We start from the raw sequence: 16,368 nt of genomic DNA on the forward strand, positions 1-16,368 counted from the left end.
TTGCTGAAAACTCTTCTAAGGCCCACGACCGGTTTCGCCCTTCCAGTTCGGGCTCATCAATTAGGCGCAGTCCCCGAGTTTCCGTCAACCTTATGTCCTGATCGGGTTTAGTTCGTCAATCTTCCACTTCAAGCTGCTTCAATTGACCTCGGGTGCCACTGGTAGACTTTCCTTGAACTTTGTGGGGTTGTGTGAGTGCTGTTACTTCCCCGGAGAGAGGGAAGTATTAACTTTTTGAGGAAAAATATCTGAGTGCATTCGAATGCCATGGGCTAGATTGCTTGCCTGATGCTTCTAAGTTGGCGCTCTTCAGGACATAGGATACTGGAATCACGCCTGTCAGACCCACTTTCGGTTTGCTGTAACCTACGTGATGACCTCAGAATTCTTCGTGGCGCGCAAATGGCATTTGAAGTGCATAGGTAATGGAACTAGGCCAGCTGCTGCGCACACGCCAGTCGGACTGACGGTGTCGATAGATTTATCTGCGCATGCGTAGAATGGATGAAATTACCGGAGTGGCAGTCAGGGGAAGCTTGTCAGCAAACTTGTGGATACTGTCAAGAAAACATGGCGCAATATCTCAGATATCTCAGCACCAACTGGAAGATGATGAGGCCTTTGTGTAGCACATTAAGTTAAAGAATACATAAACAAGCTGCGCATGCGTAGAATGGATGAAATTACCGGAGTGGCAGTCAGGGGAAGCTTGTCAGCAAACTTGTGGATACTGTCAAGAAAACATGGCGCAATATCTCAGATATCTCAGCACAAACTGGAAGATGATGAGGCCTTTGTGTAGCACATTAAGTTAAAGAATATCATAAACAAGAAATTCATTTGAGTCCCCTGTGAAAACCAAACTGATTAGCAAATGGGTGTATTTCGCGCCCCCAGGTAATTTAGTTTGTATTGGAATCATCGCACACAGCAGCACTTTGAAGTGCACCGTTGAAACCAATGAGAAGTGTAGACACTGAGCGAAGAAACTATTGTTATTTTGTTTAAATATTTGGTTTCTCCAAGTACAAAATGAGATTGATGGAATCGGTCAGTCTGTGATGAGACCGATAATGGGCTACCCGTGTGTCGAATTCACGAATGAAGTCATGACAATGATATCTTTGAAGGGGATCATCCATTGAACTGTGAATGAACCGACGGCTTTACTGTGGAGCTGTTTCAGTACACGACAAGGTTTCAGTCTGATGATAGACTTTGCAGATTTACACTCAAGATCATTGTTTCATTCACACGCATTGGAACTTCATTTGGCAATGTTTCTGTGTGGGATACTTACCACATCATGTAGATGACTGGCACCACGAAACGTAAACGATCCGTTAGACTAAATGTATTCCCGGACTGTGACTAGTAATCCCAACTCATTGCGTGACCATATGATGTGAACTTTGTGATTAAGGGACAGGCGATGATTCAAGCCAATCACACTGTTGACTGCCTGCTACTGACTGAAGGGTTTAGGCTTCAACTACCAACTGGAAGGTCGCGAGTTCGAACCTTTAAAGAAGTTCATAAGATGCGCACTGCTGATGGCGCCTAAAGAGGATGTCACAGCTATACAATGCTCCCCGGCCTTTTGGAATAGATTGACTTCGCTTGTAGGGTGAATTTTCCATAGAGAAACCTCTGCCGAGTCTGCGAATGAATTTGTGGGTCAGAAAATTTACCTGTGCGGCGTTTCTGAATGATGTGAACAGTGTCAGATTGATAACTTTGGAAACTGTGGTTTACGAGCTGGAGGCTTGATTTGGAACCAGATTCCTGGAATGCACTAGTGTATATTCACATTCCATGCTGTTGCTTCACGAGACGAATGATTCCACTCTAAAACGTGCAAGTCACTTGTCACTTAGTGTTCGGGGGCCAGCCATCTCTAATAATCGAACAGCACATCATTTGGACGGATGTGTCACGTGCAGGACACGGGCCAAACGAAGGTATGCCCTGATTAGTCAGTTTGCCAGCATCCTTGACTGGACGCTTCTCGCCCCCTCACGGAGATTCTGGCACGACCTTGTGGAACATTCTGTGACTACCCTATAAATACGGTTGTGATAATTTTCCTTTGTCTCCATAAAGGGCTGTGTAGAGCTACCGTGCCCTTTGATATACCACAGTGGGCGGAGCAGGAAGCCAAGGGACCGATACAGAGTTGCACGATCGTCCACCAAGACACGACACTTAGGGGGAAATTCAGTCTACCTCTAAAGGGATTGGAAAACTTCACTAGATTTTCTATTTTTTGTGCCAGTAGATGGTTGGTTTTCAGTAGTAGAATATCATAAATGAGAGAATCAGTTGAGTCTCCCACAAAACTGATTTGCAAATAAGTGTATTTTTCGAAAACAGTGCAATTTGGGTTCAAGTAGGACATAAAGTTGACGGAAGCTCGGGGACTGCGCCTACCTGATGAACCCAAAGAAGGGCTAAACAGGTCGTGGGCTGTCGAAGAGTTTTCAGCAACCTTGTGAGTAGTTCCCTTTACGAAAATACACTGCGATATCTCGAATATCGTGCCAACTGAAACATGAGGCGGCCTGTGTGCAGCACATTTATTTGTAGAATATCATAAACGAGAGATTCAATCGAGTCTCTCGTGAAAACCAATTTGATTTGCAAATGAGTGTATTTCTAGAATTCTGATTAGTACTTCAAAATGCTCACATGGGTAAACGGTAATATTCAACTTGCCTTTGTGCGTGAGATGCACTCATTGGCACACTAATTTGGTTTTGCCCAACTAAGACTCTACTGAATCTCTACTGGGGCTCTCGTGAATGATTGTCCTTAAATGAATGTGCCACACAAAGGTCCCCTCATGTTTCATCTGGTACGATGTCTGAGATATTGAAATATATTCCCTACATACTACTTATGAGCTTGCTGACGTACATTTTTCACATTGGCAATACGACATGTCAGTGTCAGCTCCAGGCTTTCTACCTGAAGGATAGAGGGGTCTCTTGATCCTGTATACTGGCCGTCAGCAAATAAACTACTGATAAATACTATCTTTCTCTGCCGCAACCCAAACAAGTGTCTTGGCTTAAACCCGATCGTATCAACTGCGCAGAACGCGATGAGCGAGGCAACCAGCTCAACGACATATACTCTTCCACATCCGTCTGAGTTTGAAGAGCTGATTCTCCGTATGAGGTCTGTGTCATTTGTTGTCCGCCAGAAAATGCGGGGCGAAGAAACTCTTTCCAACTGGCATTTGGTCACGTGATTCCTGATGTATTCGCCAAGCTTTACAATTGACTTAAAAACGTCTTATCGCCATTCGAGAGAACACCACCAGTACTCGGTGCATCCAACCGCACATTGATAAAATCTTCTTCATCTTACTCGATACTCACTAACGACGTGCTAGGTTCTTGATACACGCAGGTTGGTAGTTAGTTTGTATCAACTGCAGTGCCGAACTCGAATATAAATACTGGAATCAATGAACCACCAGGAGATCATACATGAGAATGAGAGAAAGTATGTTCTTAGATGGATGGCCCAGATAGGTTGTTTTACTCCTGGTACGGTGTGGAAAGAAGGAAAAGACTTCAAACCAGCTGAAGCTTTAGTTGTCTGTCTTAAATAGACACCACGTGATCAAACAAATCGATTCTTACGTCACAACACTTGGTGAAGAGCAGGTAGAAGGAGACAGTGCCACAATCCGTACTTCCAAAATAACAAAACCACTAAAAATCTCCGAGATTATTGATTCCTATTCAAAATCACATGGGCATATTGACAAGTCTCGTTTACAGCTGATTCAGGCTTTTTGATACCGTGGGTGGAGTGATGAAAGGAATTGTGAATGTGCGGTATTAACACTTCGGATATCATTCAAAAACTCTATCTTGTGGTGATAAATAAGGAAGTTTGCTGCACACCTGGAATTGTTCTGCTGCTGCCGTTGCTTCGCAGCCCTTTAATGGACCCAAAGTGTCTAGGCACACCAAACCTGAGTTGATTCTGAACTCAGTGAACAATCATCTTCAGTGATGCGTCGAACAATGTCAACAAGACTCAAGACACTTAAAAGGTCCTCAAATTTTAGGAAATTTCAAACCTTTAGAGCTGTTTGTGATGTGCATTTGCGGTACAGTGCAGGGATCTGAAGCTTATCAGTTCCAAACCTGTAAATGTTCTTCGTAAGAAAAGTTTAGATGATGTTTAGACAGATGATCCCACAGAAAGCCTATAGAAAATGTTTATCTTGGACTCTTTCGAAAAGTGGTTATTTCCCCCGAACGGGCGTAAAATGAGAGATGAGTGACAAGGTTCAGGCCACTAATAAAAAGCCAAGTTAGAACCGACAAATCAGAATGGAGTGAGGGCAGACTTAGTACCAGGCGATTAGCAAGACCAGATGATCGTTGGTTTGGGGGAGGGGGTCACTTTATCGGTCGCTGAACGCCGACACACAGACCGGTGTCGCTTATTTCTGACACTTGGTACACCTTTATTCGAAAAGCCACACCAAACACTGATGTCATGCTGATGATGATGATGATGATGATGATGATGATGATGATGATGATGATGATGATGATGATGATGATGATGATGATGATGATGATGATGATGATGATTATCTAGTCATCATACAAGTCCGGAACGGACATCTGACCAGATGGGTAGGGAACCATGGAAGCGAGAAGTATCACGGGCTTAGTTGGAACCAAGTGATTCGATTAATCAGATTCTCATTAAGTAACCCTGTGATAGACTCGAAGATGTACCAGGTTTCGCCATTAGGGTTGTGACTCTTCTGGAGCTTTCTGTCTCTCCACAGATGTGATTGTGGGCGGGGGTTGGAGCCACGTGATTCTTTTAAAAACAGGTGATGATCATCGCATGATCTGTCAACAACTACTCTATGCTCCCGCATGTGTCAATAAAGCTATTCCAAACGATATGGAAACTCCGTTTCCGAAAATCGCTCCACTGTGTTCCATGCTTCCATTACGGGAGTCAACAGCCTGAACAGACAGTCACGTTTCTCTTGGTTTGATTACCCTGATGTGGCGTTGACATTTGGTTGGGGGTAACACAAGTGAACAATCTATGATTCTTGAACCCCATGTCCTCCGGGTGTTTCGCAAGCAGATGAGTAAAAGCCACGTTGGAGAAATGTCCAAAGCGACTGGTACTTTGGTGCCCAGTTCCGATCGTAAGTAAATAGCTTTTCATAAAGGAAACTACCCACAAGGTTGCTGAAAACTCTTCCACAGCCCACGACCGGTTTCGCCCTTCCGATTCGGGCTCATCAGGTAGGCACAGTCCCCGAGTTTCCGTCAACCTTATGATCTACTTGAACTCAAATTGCACTGTTTTCGAGAAATACACTAATTTGCAAATCAATTTGGTTTTCACAGGAGATTCAATTGAATCTCTCGCTACAAACTAACAGTCCACTCTTTCTCAATGTAAATTGTAAATCGTTCATCTGTAGCACCCTTCGGTGCCCTAGCTGCCATACCACCCGAAGGAAGCACGAGGGCTGGAATACTGCCAGTTCGCCCAAGCATAGACAGGCTTGGCGATATCTCGAATATCGTGCCAACTGAATCATGAGGCGGCCTGTGTGCAGCACATTCAGCTGGAGGACATCACAAACGAGAGATTCAATTGAGTCTCTCGTGGAAACCAAATTGATTTGCAAATGAGTGTATTTCTCAATAACTAGTTTGTTGTGGCCGACAAGCTCTCTTTTTTGCTTCGTAAGAACACCATAGGGACTAGTATTTCTAGCGTCTGGTTGTAACACGTTTATGCGCAATCAGGGCCAACTTTCGCGACCTCAACGTCGCCTTCTCTAACGACTATCTATAACACACTGGACCGGTTGCAGCTAGACTTGTTGACTGTTTTTTTCCTTTCCGGAACTACTTACGATAAAAGATATTCTTGGTTTGGTGGCTGATACCCTATCGATCATTGCATACTTTGCCGTTCTGTTGACCGTTTGCAGTATGGCCTTGTGTTTCAGTGTTCTTCAGAGCCGGGCAGATACCTACCTTGGAGACACAAAAGCATAAAGATCTATACAGCAACCCTGAAGACCCATCTCCGCCCTATATTCTTACCATACATTGAAGCCCGTCCCCCGGAGATAGACAGTTTCCGAGGAAACCGCTCTATGCCGACCACTACCGCCACGTATAGCATTGGGAATAGTTCCTTGACAATTCACTATCAAGTCTCCTCACCACAACCAATCAATCAATCAATAGCTCAGAGGAAGGGTAATTTCATCTGAGAAGCTGTCACACATCGATACGTGACCACGTGATATGGTTTCGGCAATTGAAGGATGAGAGGCACCATGTCCTGTCTAACCGGGGACTACTCACACAGCTGATCAGCTGCTCGAAGTAGGACGGTTAATTATTCAACCATTGGCCGGAAGATTGCGGGTTGGCAACTCTCTGGGTTTCGCGATATAAATACCGGTGATTATTTCTGACAAGGTTGAAACAGCTGTAAAGCGGTTCTCGGCTTTTCAGCACAGATTGGCTTCAATGAAAGGAGGAAATCACTATCTGTTTCGTCATTTCCGGACCTGTCCCACAATTCTGTACTTTAGCAGTCATCCAGAGAAAGCAATTTCGATATATCGTGTGCCCTTCTGACCAAGACATAAGAAGATCTCCATAACTCACATTCGTTTGCAGAACAGATTCAGCTTAAGTTAAACTCCTTTTCTTTTGACTCCCTTCCTTTGGGTACATTATGGAACTTGTCTGGTCTGAGGCGACTGGTTTTCGGAGCCGTGTCGACGATCCCACATCATTGTATCAAGTGGTAACTTGCTCTGTTGTTTCCTAATGACACCATGAAAATCACACGTTATTCTTCTTGGATACATTATGCTGCCTCACATCCAACTCCTCGCAGTTCTCGGACAGCCACCAGATATTTATTGCCAGCGGTAGCCCCTAGGGTCTACCAGTGAAGCCCTCTGTTTCCCTGGGGAAAACATCAGTTCATCGTTTCATCTACAGGTCATCCATCTCGATGAATTTCCAGCACTTTGCTTCACTTCATTGGTTGCCCAACCAACGACAGAGAAGCATCAGTGTTGAACATCAGTTGAACAGCACTCCTGAAAAAAAGATTGTCTGAACTGCAGCATGTCTGTGAATACCTATTTAACTTCGTGATCGATGAGATGGTGAGACGAAAGCTGGAAGATCTTCAAATCCTCGGTGTTCTGACGAGTACCTTATCGATCTGGAATATGCAGACGACATCGTTCTCATCTTCGAAGATGAGGAGAAGGCACGGGTGTTTTTGGATGAACTGTCCTTTGGTATTGCTCTTTGCACCTACAAAGTGTAAGGTCATGCTTGTGAATAGGCGGTTACTGAACACGCCACTTACAATCGAGGGGAAAGCACTTGAATTTGCGGAGCGTTTCGCGTATCTTGGAAGTTGCATTAGTTCTGATTGTGGTGTGACAGATGAGGCCAATGCACAAATCTGTAAGGCTAGGACGCTTTTGCTAATTTGAGACATTAGTGGCGTCAAAGTGGTGTATTACTTAGTCTCAAGGAAGGTGTGTATTAGGCTACAGTGCGGCTGTTTCGTGTATTAGGCTACAGTGCGGGCTGTTTCGTTGTATGGGTGTGAGACCTGGCCTGTTCGAGCAGTGGAACTGAGACGTCTTCAGGTGTCCGACAATCGTTGTCTCACAATCATAGCTCGTGTGAGTTGGTGTCGACGAATCCGTAAAGAGTCAACTAGAAAGCGAGTTTTCGGTTGTGCAAAGGGTACTTTCATTGAAAGATGTTTCCAACAACAAAAGCTGTGTTGGTTGCGACATGTGTTGTGTACTAGCAATATCGTGGAATTTAGGTAGCTCGGGTCAACCCTGTACTGAGGATGTCACTTCGATCGGTGATGAGACGTCTGCGATCCAACTGCCAAGCTCGGCGAACAGACTAACAACTAAGGTGTTGCGCATGTCTAACCATCGTTTGCCGACGAGAGTGCTGTTTTCTGCTTCAAAGTGGCGGAAACAGAGAGGCGGCCAACTCTTGACCTGGCACAGGGTTGTGGAAGAGATTACGAAACATTTGGGTGCCGTCGGTGTGACTCGCCTTCCAGGATGTGAACCACGTGAACCCCATTGCGCCTGATTGGAGACGCTGCAAGATGCGGCTTCTAATCGATGTCAGTGGCGGTCTTGTTGCCGGTTTTCATCCAGATTGTTCGAACGAGCGTTTATTTATCACCAGTCGTGTACCGCTCCGCCCTTTGATCAGATTTACGCAGACTCACTCACACCCCAAACATCTGATCAGTGCTGTTAGCCGGAAATTTTCTCGAGGGTGTCGAGGGGTTAACATACAACTGAGTTTGAAGAGCGGATTTGTCCCACCCCTGCTGTCATGTTGTCTTAGTTTCTCTCTCCTTACTCACGTAACGGAATCGTGTCGTATCCCACCAGTTTGGAGGTCTACGCCATAAATCGAAGGGCACCAGAAGTGCTCGCAGTAATACCTTTGTGTAAATCCTTGCCTCCGTCTGTAACCAGGTTTTTTGAGGCTAACAATAGACCGCGTGGTGATCACCAATATGGGTAGTTTGGCTGCCTGTCATGTTTGGCACTAAAAACAGCTTGGATGGCTGGGAAGTTCAGCAAGCTTATCTGTGGAGTTTCGTTGAAATCAGATTGACCAATCAGCTGAGGACACGCTGCTTAGCTATGATTCGTCCAACGGGATCAGGGGGACCGGCCTACCATCTCTGTCATCACAGTCGTGTGATCAATACATTCCGATCAATACATTCCTTGCAATGGACAGTTGCAACTTTAAGACTGTATGAGGTTAAGTTCATTTATTTTCCTATTCTAACAGTGCGATCGTATAAAATTTCGAGCCGTCTATGAGCAGCGCTTATTTCCGCTTGTTCTCAACGGACTTCGTAAATGAGGTATTTCCACAAAATCGATAATTGGTTTAGAGAACATGTTAATGAGATCACTGTAATAGGGCACAGTGATGGACTGGGGAAATGATCCTGTCGCAGGATACCTGTCGCAGGTTGCTTCCCGCAGCCCACTACATGGCTTCATATCTCCATCGTGCTTACTGGAACATGCGATAACCTTTGTGCAAAAGAGAGATTCATCCGTGTCTTAAATGAAATTCATTATCACGTTTGCTTACAATAGCATCGATCCAGCGTGGAGAATACATTAAAATAAGACAAAAGATGAGCTACAATTTTCCTTTCAGTCAAGTCATTGCTGTCCAATAATCTGACCAATAACTTATTGCGGTGGAATTCACGTTGACCTAGACTGCTATGTGGTTGAGTGGTGTGATGAGCGAGTGAGATGACCTTGAATTTTGGATATTAAGCGAGGTTGAACCGTGATGAAGCTTTTCGCTACAATCTTGTGTGTGATCAACAATTTTGGTGTCTTATTCGTTTTTGTGGTTGTACAGCATGAAGTAAGTCTTTCGACGTCTTCTTGTTACATCGAATCGTTTGTTTTTGTTTCACTCTTGTTATTACGAGCAGGTCCAAACGAGTCACGAATGCAATGTATTTATTTCGCGGGAGAATCAATGAATCACAGCCAAAAAAATTATTATAGTTGGAGGGGAAGCCTATACGAGTGTGATAAACACTCGTTTACTGAAACATACATGCAATTAGGTGATAAACAGGAAACCAGTTTTGTATCAAGCTTAGGGAACTAGGCGAAGGATCGAAAACAGTAGTGGGCTGTTCCGAGTTTTCATCGACCTTATGAGTAGTATTGAAACTCATCTATTTGTTCTAACAGGCGTGGTTTTTAGCGAAACACCAACGAAATTATTGAGGGAAGAATCAATCAATAAATTACACTGTTCTGTCGTCAGCCCCCCTGTGCACTGAAAACATTATTTTCAGTGCTTTAGAAACTGGTGTTTTCTTCCTCACTTTTCACAAATCGAATTCTCCCGCCAGTAATTGAAACACATTCGACAGAAACCGGCACGACAGTCGATCATACACATTACGCAACAGAGTTATAAGACCTTCGGTGTTTTCATTGGCCGGGTTAGTAGAACGAGTTCTGCTGAGTAGGCTGAGTTTTATGCCAAAAAACAAGAACTCGACGAAATGCTCCGCTGTGTATTTCATTCTTAATCTTCCATTCAGACCTCAGATAGAGTGGGAAACCCTGAAATTTTGAGTCTTCTTATATTGGTTGGACCAGGGCATCTCACGGGCTTTCAATCAGGTTGATATCAGGAGGGTAACTTGGTGGAAGAGTTCATAGACGAGCAAATTAGAGACACTGAGTGGTATTCAAGACCACAACTGGCATACCCTGACATCCGACCGACTGCGGCAAAAGTGCATCGTTCTGCGCTATGAATGCCACTCACATCGTCAGGCACCATTTTTGTCACGCGAATGTACTAAACGGTTCGACTTGCAACTGTGTTCTAAATCCTGATCCTATCATTGTAAGTATCCAAATGCAAAAGTGACTCTAAAAGCAGGCAGAAGACGTCAGAATGTCATCCAGACATTCATGAATAAAATGATAAAACGATTTATGGAGATTCTCTGATGTGCAATGTTTGCGATCCTATGACCGGCACCCCGTGTTGATTCAGTGTGTTTATGGTTTTCGTTTTAAACTTTTTACAATTTTTCTTCAGTTTCTCTGAGAAATATTCGTTTGAAATTTATGTTCCGTTTCTGGTGATTTTCATTGCTTGCTTATAGAAGCTTCTGTTCACATTATGCATGTTTTTAAAGATTTTGTCCTGATATATTACTGTGACACCCTTCTGGTCAACCTATGGACCTCCTGTTGCTGAGTTTCACCGATGATCACCATCATTGTCAGCTGTAAGAACCGCGTACTTGTTGCACAGTGGTTGTAGCTGCCACAGTTTCATTCACCGATGCTTTGGGAGGGGGGTAGGTAGCTGCGCATTGTAGGCGGGAGATGATAAATTGGTGCATAAATCCAGCACTGTCAAGTGGGGGGATTGGGAAGAGAGCTAGGCATTGAAGGCAATGGCTTGGATGCACGAGCGCCATTGAGGGCGCGACTGGGCCGTGTCTGGCAATGTCTCTAACCGTTGATGTGGCCCGTCTCGGGGTCCCCATCCAGGAAGACGGCAATGACCAGCGCAGCTGAGTTTGCTGGTAATGGCTTTCACACTTCGCCGCCAACCCATTGTATGACCGTCTCTGGCTCGCGGTTTTGCGGAAAGAACCCTTCGAGGAAGTCGGTTGACTGGCATACGCAGCACGTGGCCAAGCCAGCGCAACAGATGCGATGTGATCAGTTCATCTATCGAGGGTGAGTTATTTCTTCCGAATACCATTCGACGGTATTCCCAGCAGATTCGGGCAATGCTCCGAATGTATCGATGGTCAAACACTGAAAGTCTTTTGACGTCTTCGGCGAGCAGCGGTCGGGTTTCTTATCCATATCCGGTGATCAATAGTCTTTGTAGGGCTTATAGTAAGAATACCAACCTCCAAACGACGCGTCAACGCAATATAGCTAATGTAATAACGTTTGATAGGTCAAGATAGATGAGATATTTGTAGCTTTCTAGTTTAGAGGTGCCCCAGTATGCACTCAATTGACACCGTAGAAATGTTTAACCTAGATTTCCCTGCTCACCAATGTCGAATAGTTTGTGCACATTTTTTGTGAATATTGTAAGCAGAACTCGCCCCAATGAAATCTGATTACCAAAAACAAAACGCTGACCGTCGTTTGATGTGTCATTTCTTTTCGAATAATCTTATCAAGAATATGGGCGAAGCTGTTCAAGTATGTCTTGTGTGAATCGATTGATCTACTCTCATGTCCCATGCTGCTGTTAGTTGCTCTCACTGACCAATCACCATAGGCGATCCGAAGGTTGCTTGCACACGTGATGCAGTTATGCAAACCTCACGCCACTAACGCTAACAGCACGTGACATGCGGTAGCATGAAGTTCGACCTCTAAAAGTTAGAGCTTTGAGATTCACCTCAGAAGTCACAGGGATGAGAGACTCCCAGTCTTTTTTGCACTGTAGAGGTAACTCACAATAAAAGCATGTTCGAAGCCTCATTTTCGTTCTCAGAGGCCCACGAAACGTTCTCGGAACGTTTTCTGGCCCTAAACAATGGGCATGATAGCATTAAGACCACTTATGAAGAACACCAGAAGAATGATTGTACAGGAATCGAAATACTGTCAGCAAGGGCTTTTTCCTTGTCGGAGAGGTAAACTGCTAGCTTTGGGGCTCAGCTACAAACTTTAGGTATTCGCGCCAGCAGAGATAACTGCACAATCAATGTTTACTGTTTACTACTTTACTTTTGCTGTTCCAATTGAGCACTTAAACACGAAACAAGCGCAGATCGATAATGGCGCATGTTTCAACAAAGATAAGTCTCATGTCATTTTGTTCCTTCATAAATCCGTTCATGTGTTTAAAAAAATCAAATTGTTATTTGGTACTCTGATAGCATTCAGAAGACCAAGTGTTTCGACCTCCGAGAATGTGTTTCTTCCCACTTATTGCCTCCAAGAAATTACATAAATTGCATAATTCCGAATATACCTCGTCTCGTTCTCATCCATATGTGGTCATAAGCTCTGAAACGTACTCATCTACTCAGAGATATTCAGGAGCTGTCACACGGTCAGTCAGGTTCCCAGTTAACTTCGTTGATAAACATGAGAGGTACTAACGAATCGTTCTAAGCGCAAAGCGCCTACTTATCAAAACGTAAGCCTGTTATCATACACGAACACCAAATTGCACTCAAATGTGAAAGCTTTCAGAAACCATATGAGTAGTGTGCTGTGATCTAATGGTCGTTTTCTGGGCCGGATACTGCTTTGTGTAATACTATTGTCATGTCTGATCGATGAGCGAGTCAGTTATGCAGGGCATTGATGGGGCGTCGTGAAGCGCACCAGTTGACGCACATAACTGGCCAATCGGAATAGTTAACCACAGGAGGTAAGTCTGGGTGACCGAACAGCGAGAAAATCAATAAGCTGTAGGCTAGAGACTCATGGTGGTCGTTGGCTTGTTCGCTGAGCTGGGCAACTTGATTGCAAACGTTTCATCACCAATCGAGGTGACATCATCAGTGCGTTATTGTGGAGCGTAGGAGTGCGTAGCGGTGGGTTGGTGGTTGTGTTTTCCTCTATAGAGAGACTCAGCCCGCATATGCACCGTCGGGTAGTTGCGAAGCTGTCCAATGAGTGTGAACAAAAATACGCATGCAACTGAGAAACTCTGTCGCACGTCTATTGAGGAATAAATTTCAACCCATATGATTGTTTAACCAGTATATGCCTGTGAACCCTACACTATTACAACTTTTTGAAGGACTGATCATAGGTAATTTGGAACGTCTCATGTGCCAATGCAGTTCGTTTTGGAGCGGAGTCATTTGGAACTTTACTGACCAATCTGAGTAGTTAGTTGTGCTGACCTCTCTAATAAGGACTGACTGATGCCTTCCTGTTTCATTCACCTGTGTGGCTCCATATGCTGTTCCCGCTCCAGTGCTTAGAACCGGAAAAAGACTCACCAATGAGGAACACGAGAGGTTTATTGCGAACAAGTGGGTGCGTGTGAGTGCGTCACTTACAAGGGACCTCATGCCATTCGAATTTAACTTTCATCGACCCAGGCTGTTCCGGAATTGATTAAGTGCTTGATTGGTCCGGATGCTTGCCGGATTTCCTGTTAAGCTTTTGGTTTAGTTTTAGGGTTTCAGGAGGTTCCAAGGGTTCTTGGTTGCTTTCAGGAATCTGATCTTCCTGAAAATGTACCACTAGAATACCACAGCCTTGGTTGGTCGAAGGGAGGTACGCTTGCCGCACATTCTATACATCTCCACTTTTGAATTGCACTTTCTTTGAAATACACTCACTTGCAAACTAATTTGGTTCTGCGAGAGACTCACCTGGAACCCAGCTGGATCTCTTGTTTGTGATGTTTCCAGGCAACTGAATGTGATGCACCAGGCCGCCCCATGTTTCATTTGGCAAGATATTCGAGATCTCGTGACACACATATAGTTGTAACGCACTACTCATAAGGTTGCTGAAAATTCTTCACATTTTTTCCGCTACAGTAAACTATGCACTACTGTTGGTCACAAGAGTATCCGAAAAACCGAATCGAGCAAATCTGCGATCTAAACACGAAATACTGGTAGCTGTGGAAAATGAGTTGGTGGGATTATCTTCGACCATTTGAAGTAGACATCTAACAGAGCAGGGGAACATTCATCATTGAGTGGAATAGCAAAGTCTGCATGAATCTAATTCCACCAAGTAACCAATATGTGACAAGAGTGCAATTCAATCGTTGCCTTTCCTTTTAAAGTAATACTTACATTATTTTACCGTGCTCTGAATGTCGTAAACACTTAAGACAACACGCTCAACTACGTGTTAGGTTTGTAATAAGTCCTGTCAGGATAAGCATAGGTGTAGCAGTTGGAAAAAAGCATGAGGTGCATTCTGACAGTATCAGGCAGCTATCAGATCATGAATCAATGGAGGTTTTTGGTAATGTACTACTCACAAGGTTGCTGAAAATTCTTCCGCAACCTTATGAGTAGTACATTGCAAATATACATATATCGGGGTATCTGGAATATCGTAGCGACTGAAACATGAGACGGCCTAGTGCAGCTCATTCAGTGGCCTGGGGACAACACAAACGAGAGATTCAGCTGGGTTCCCGGTGAGTCTCTCGCAAAACCAAATTAGTTAGCAAATGAGTGTATTTCGCTGATTTCGTGCAATTTGGTTTCAAGACGAACATAGGATCGATGGAAACCCGGGGACTGTGCCTACCTAATAAGCCCCCCCCCACAAAAAGGATGAAACTAGTCGTAGGCTGCCGACGAATTTTCAGCAACCTTATGAGTAGTGCATTACGGAATAAACTTTTCTCTTTTGGTTCTGAAACTGTTCTCATCATGAACAAGGATGGGTTGGAGCAGGTTTCTTCTTATCCCCTGTGTGTTCTTGGCTCTTCCATATATAGTAAGCCTCAGTGTAAAAGTGATGCGATGAACGCATCTTGAACACCCTAGTGTGGAGGGGCACCTTTAATGAAAGGGGTTGCGAAACTGCTTAACAGATAAATTCAACCGATTCTTTTTGGAAAAAGTTTGCTGAAAATCGGTAGATTTATTGCTGGGCAACGTTTCGCTTCTGACACAAAAGCTTCGTCAGTCCAAGTGACTAGGTTCCGAGGTTGGTCGAGAATTAAGGCGGAAGGAGAACCAATCAGCTGAATCAAGCTGAGGGATTTTAGTGTATTAGAGTGGTTGAACAAGTGTTGGGTTGGTGAAGAAACTTACATGTGTTGGGGGCCAGCCTAGGGTCTAGTTCTTCTGGTTCGGTTCATTTGATGGTTCCCCTTGAACTTCGTTTGAACCTTCTGTCCGTCTGTGTGGATGAGCTAGTGCTAAGATCCGTAATAAACCATTTAAGGCAAGGTAAGTGGTATCGGTTGTATCTAAGAAGTGCGATGCAACCGCGACTCTACGGACTGCCAAAAATCCACAAGGCAGATGTACCGGTAAGGCCAATAGTGGGTGGCATAGGCTCGCCGCCGCATGAACCGGCGAGATTCCTAGCTGGTATACTAAAACCGTTCACGGGAAAATCAAGCACCTTCATTAGGAATTCGTAGGACGTTGCCAACAAGGTCGCAGGGCTCCCTTTGGAGATGGACGTAGTCGTAATCTCAATGTACACAAACATCCCTAGGGCAGATGCTCTGGAGGTAACTAAGAGGTTGTTACTGGCAGACACGACACTCGGGGAATGGACACATCTCTCTGTGGATGAAATAGTTGAGGGCATAAGAGTGTGTCTGAATCTTGATCAGTTTGTTTTTGACACAACTGTTTACTCACAAAAACAAGGCTTTGCGATGGGATCTCCAATATCTCCAGTTTTAGCCAATATTTACGTGGAGGACTTTGAACAAATAGCATTGGCCGGATATCATTGTCGACCAAAAGTTTTTTGGCGTTATGTTGACGACACATTTGTTGTAATCAAACGGGATAACGACTACCTCAATAGTTTAAACCCACATATTAAGTTGAGCATGGAAATAGAGTCCACCTCGGGCACCTTACCCTTTCTGGACTGTATAACACATAAGGTTGGTGGGAAATTGAAAACGACTATCTACCAGAAACCAGCAGACAAGGAACCGTCTTAAGCTATTCATCAGTACACCCAAAGTTCGTGTACGCCAGCAATGTCTCATCGATGTTTCGACGAGTTAGAGCGCTGTGCACAGAAGAGATCGACCGGACGGC

General features: G+C 44.4%; 1 protein-coding gene across 1 annotated transcript in view; it reads left to right on the top strand.

Annotated features, from left to right (window-relative positions):
• The window catches only part of T265_05385 (hypothetical protein), a gene marked incomplete at both ends in the record, with an annotated part of 113,358 nt that overhangs the window by 1,099 nt on the left and 95,891 nt on the right, over positions 1-16,368 (top strand). The window lies entirely within an intron of this gene.

Source organism: Opisthorchis viverrini (assembly GCF_000715545.1).
Source record: "Opisthorchis viverrini unplaced genomic scaffold opera_v5_101, whole genome shotgun sequence".
Classification (NCBI taxonomy): domain Eukaryota; kingdom Metazoa; phylum Platyhelminthes; class Trematoda; order Opisthorchiida; family Opisthorchiidae; genus Opisthorchis; species Opisthorchis viverrini.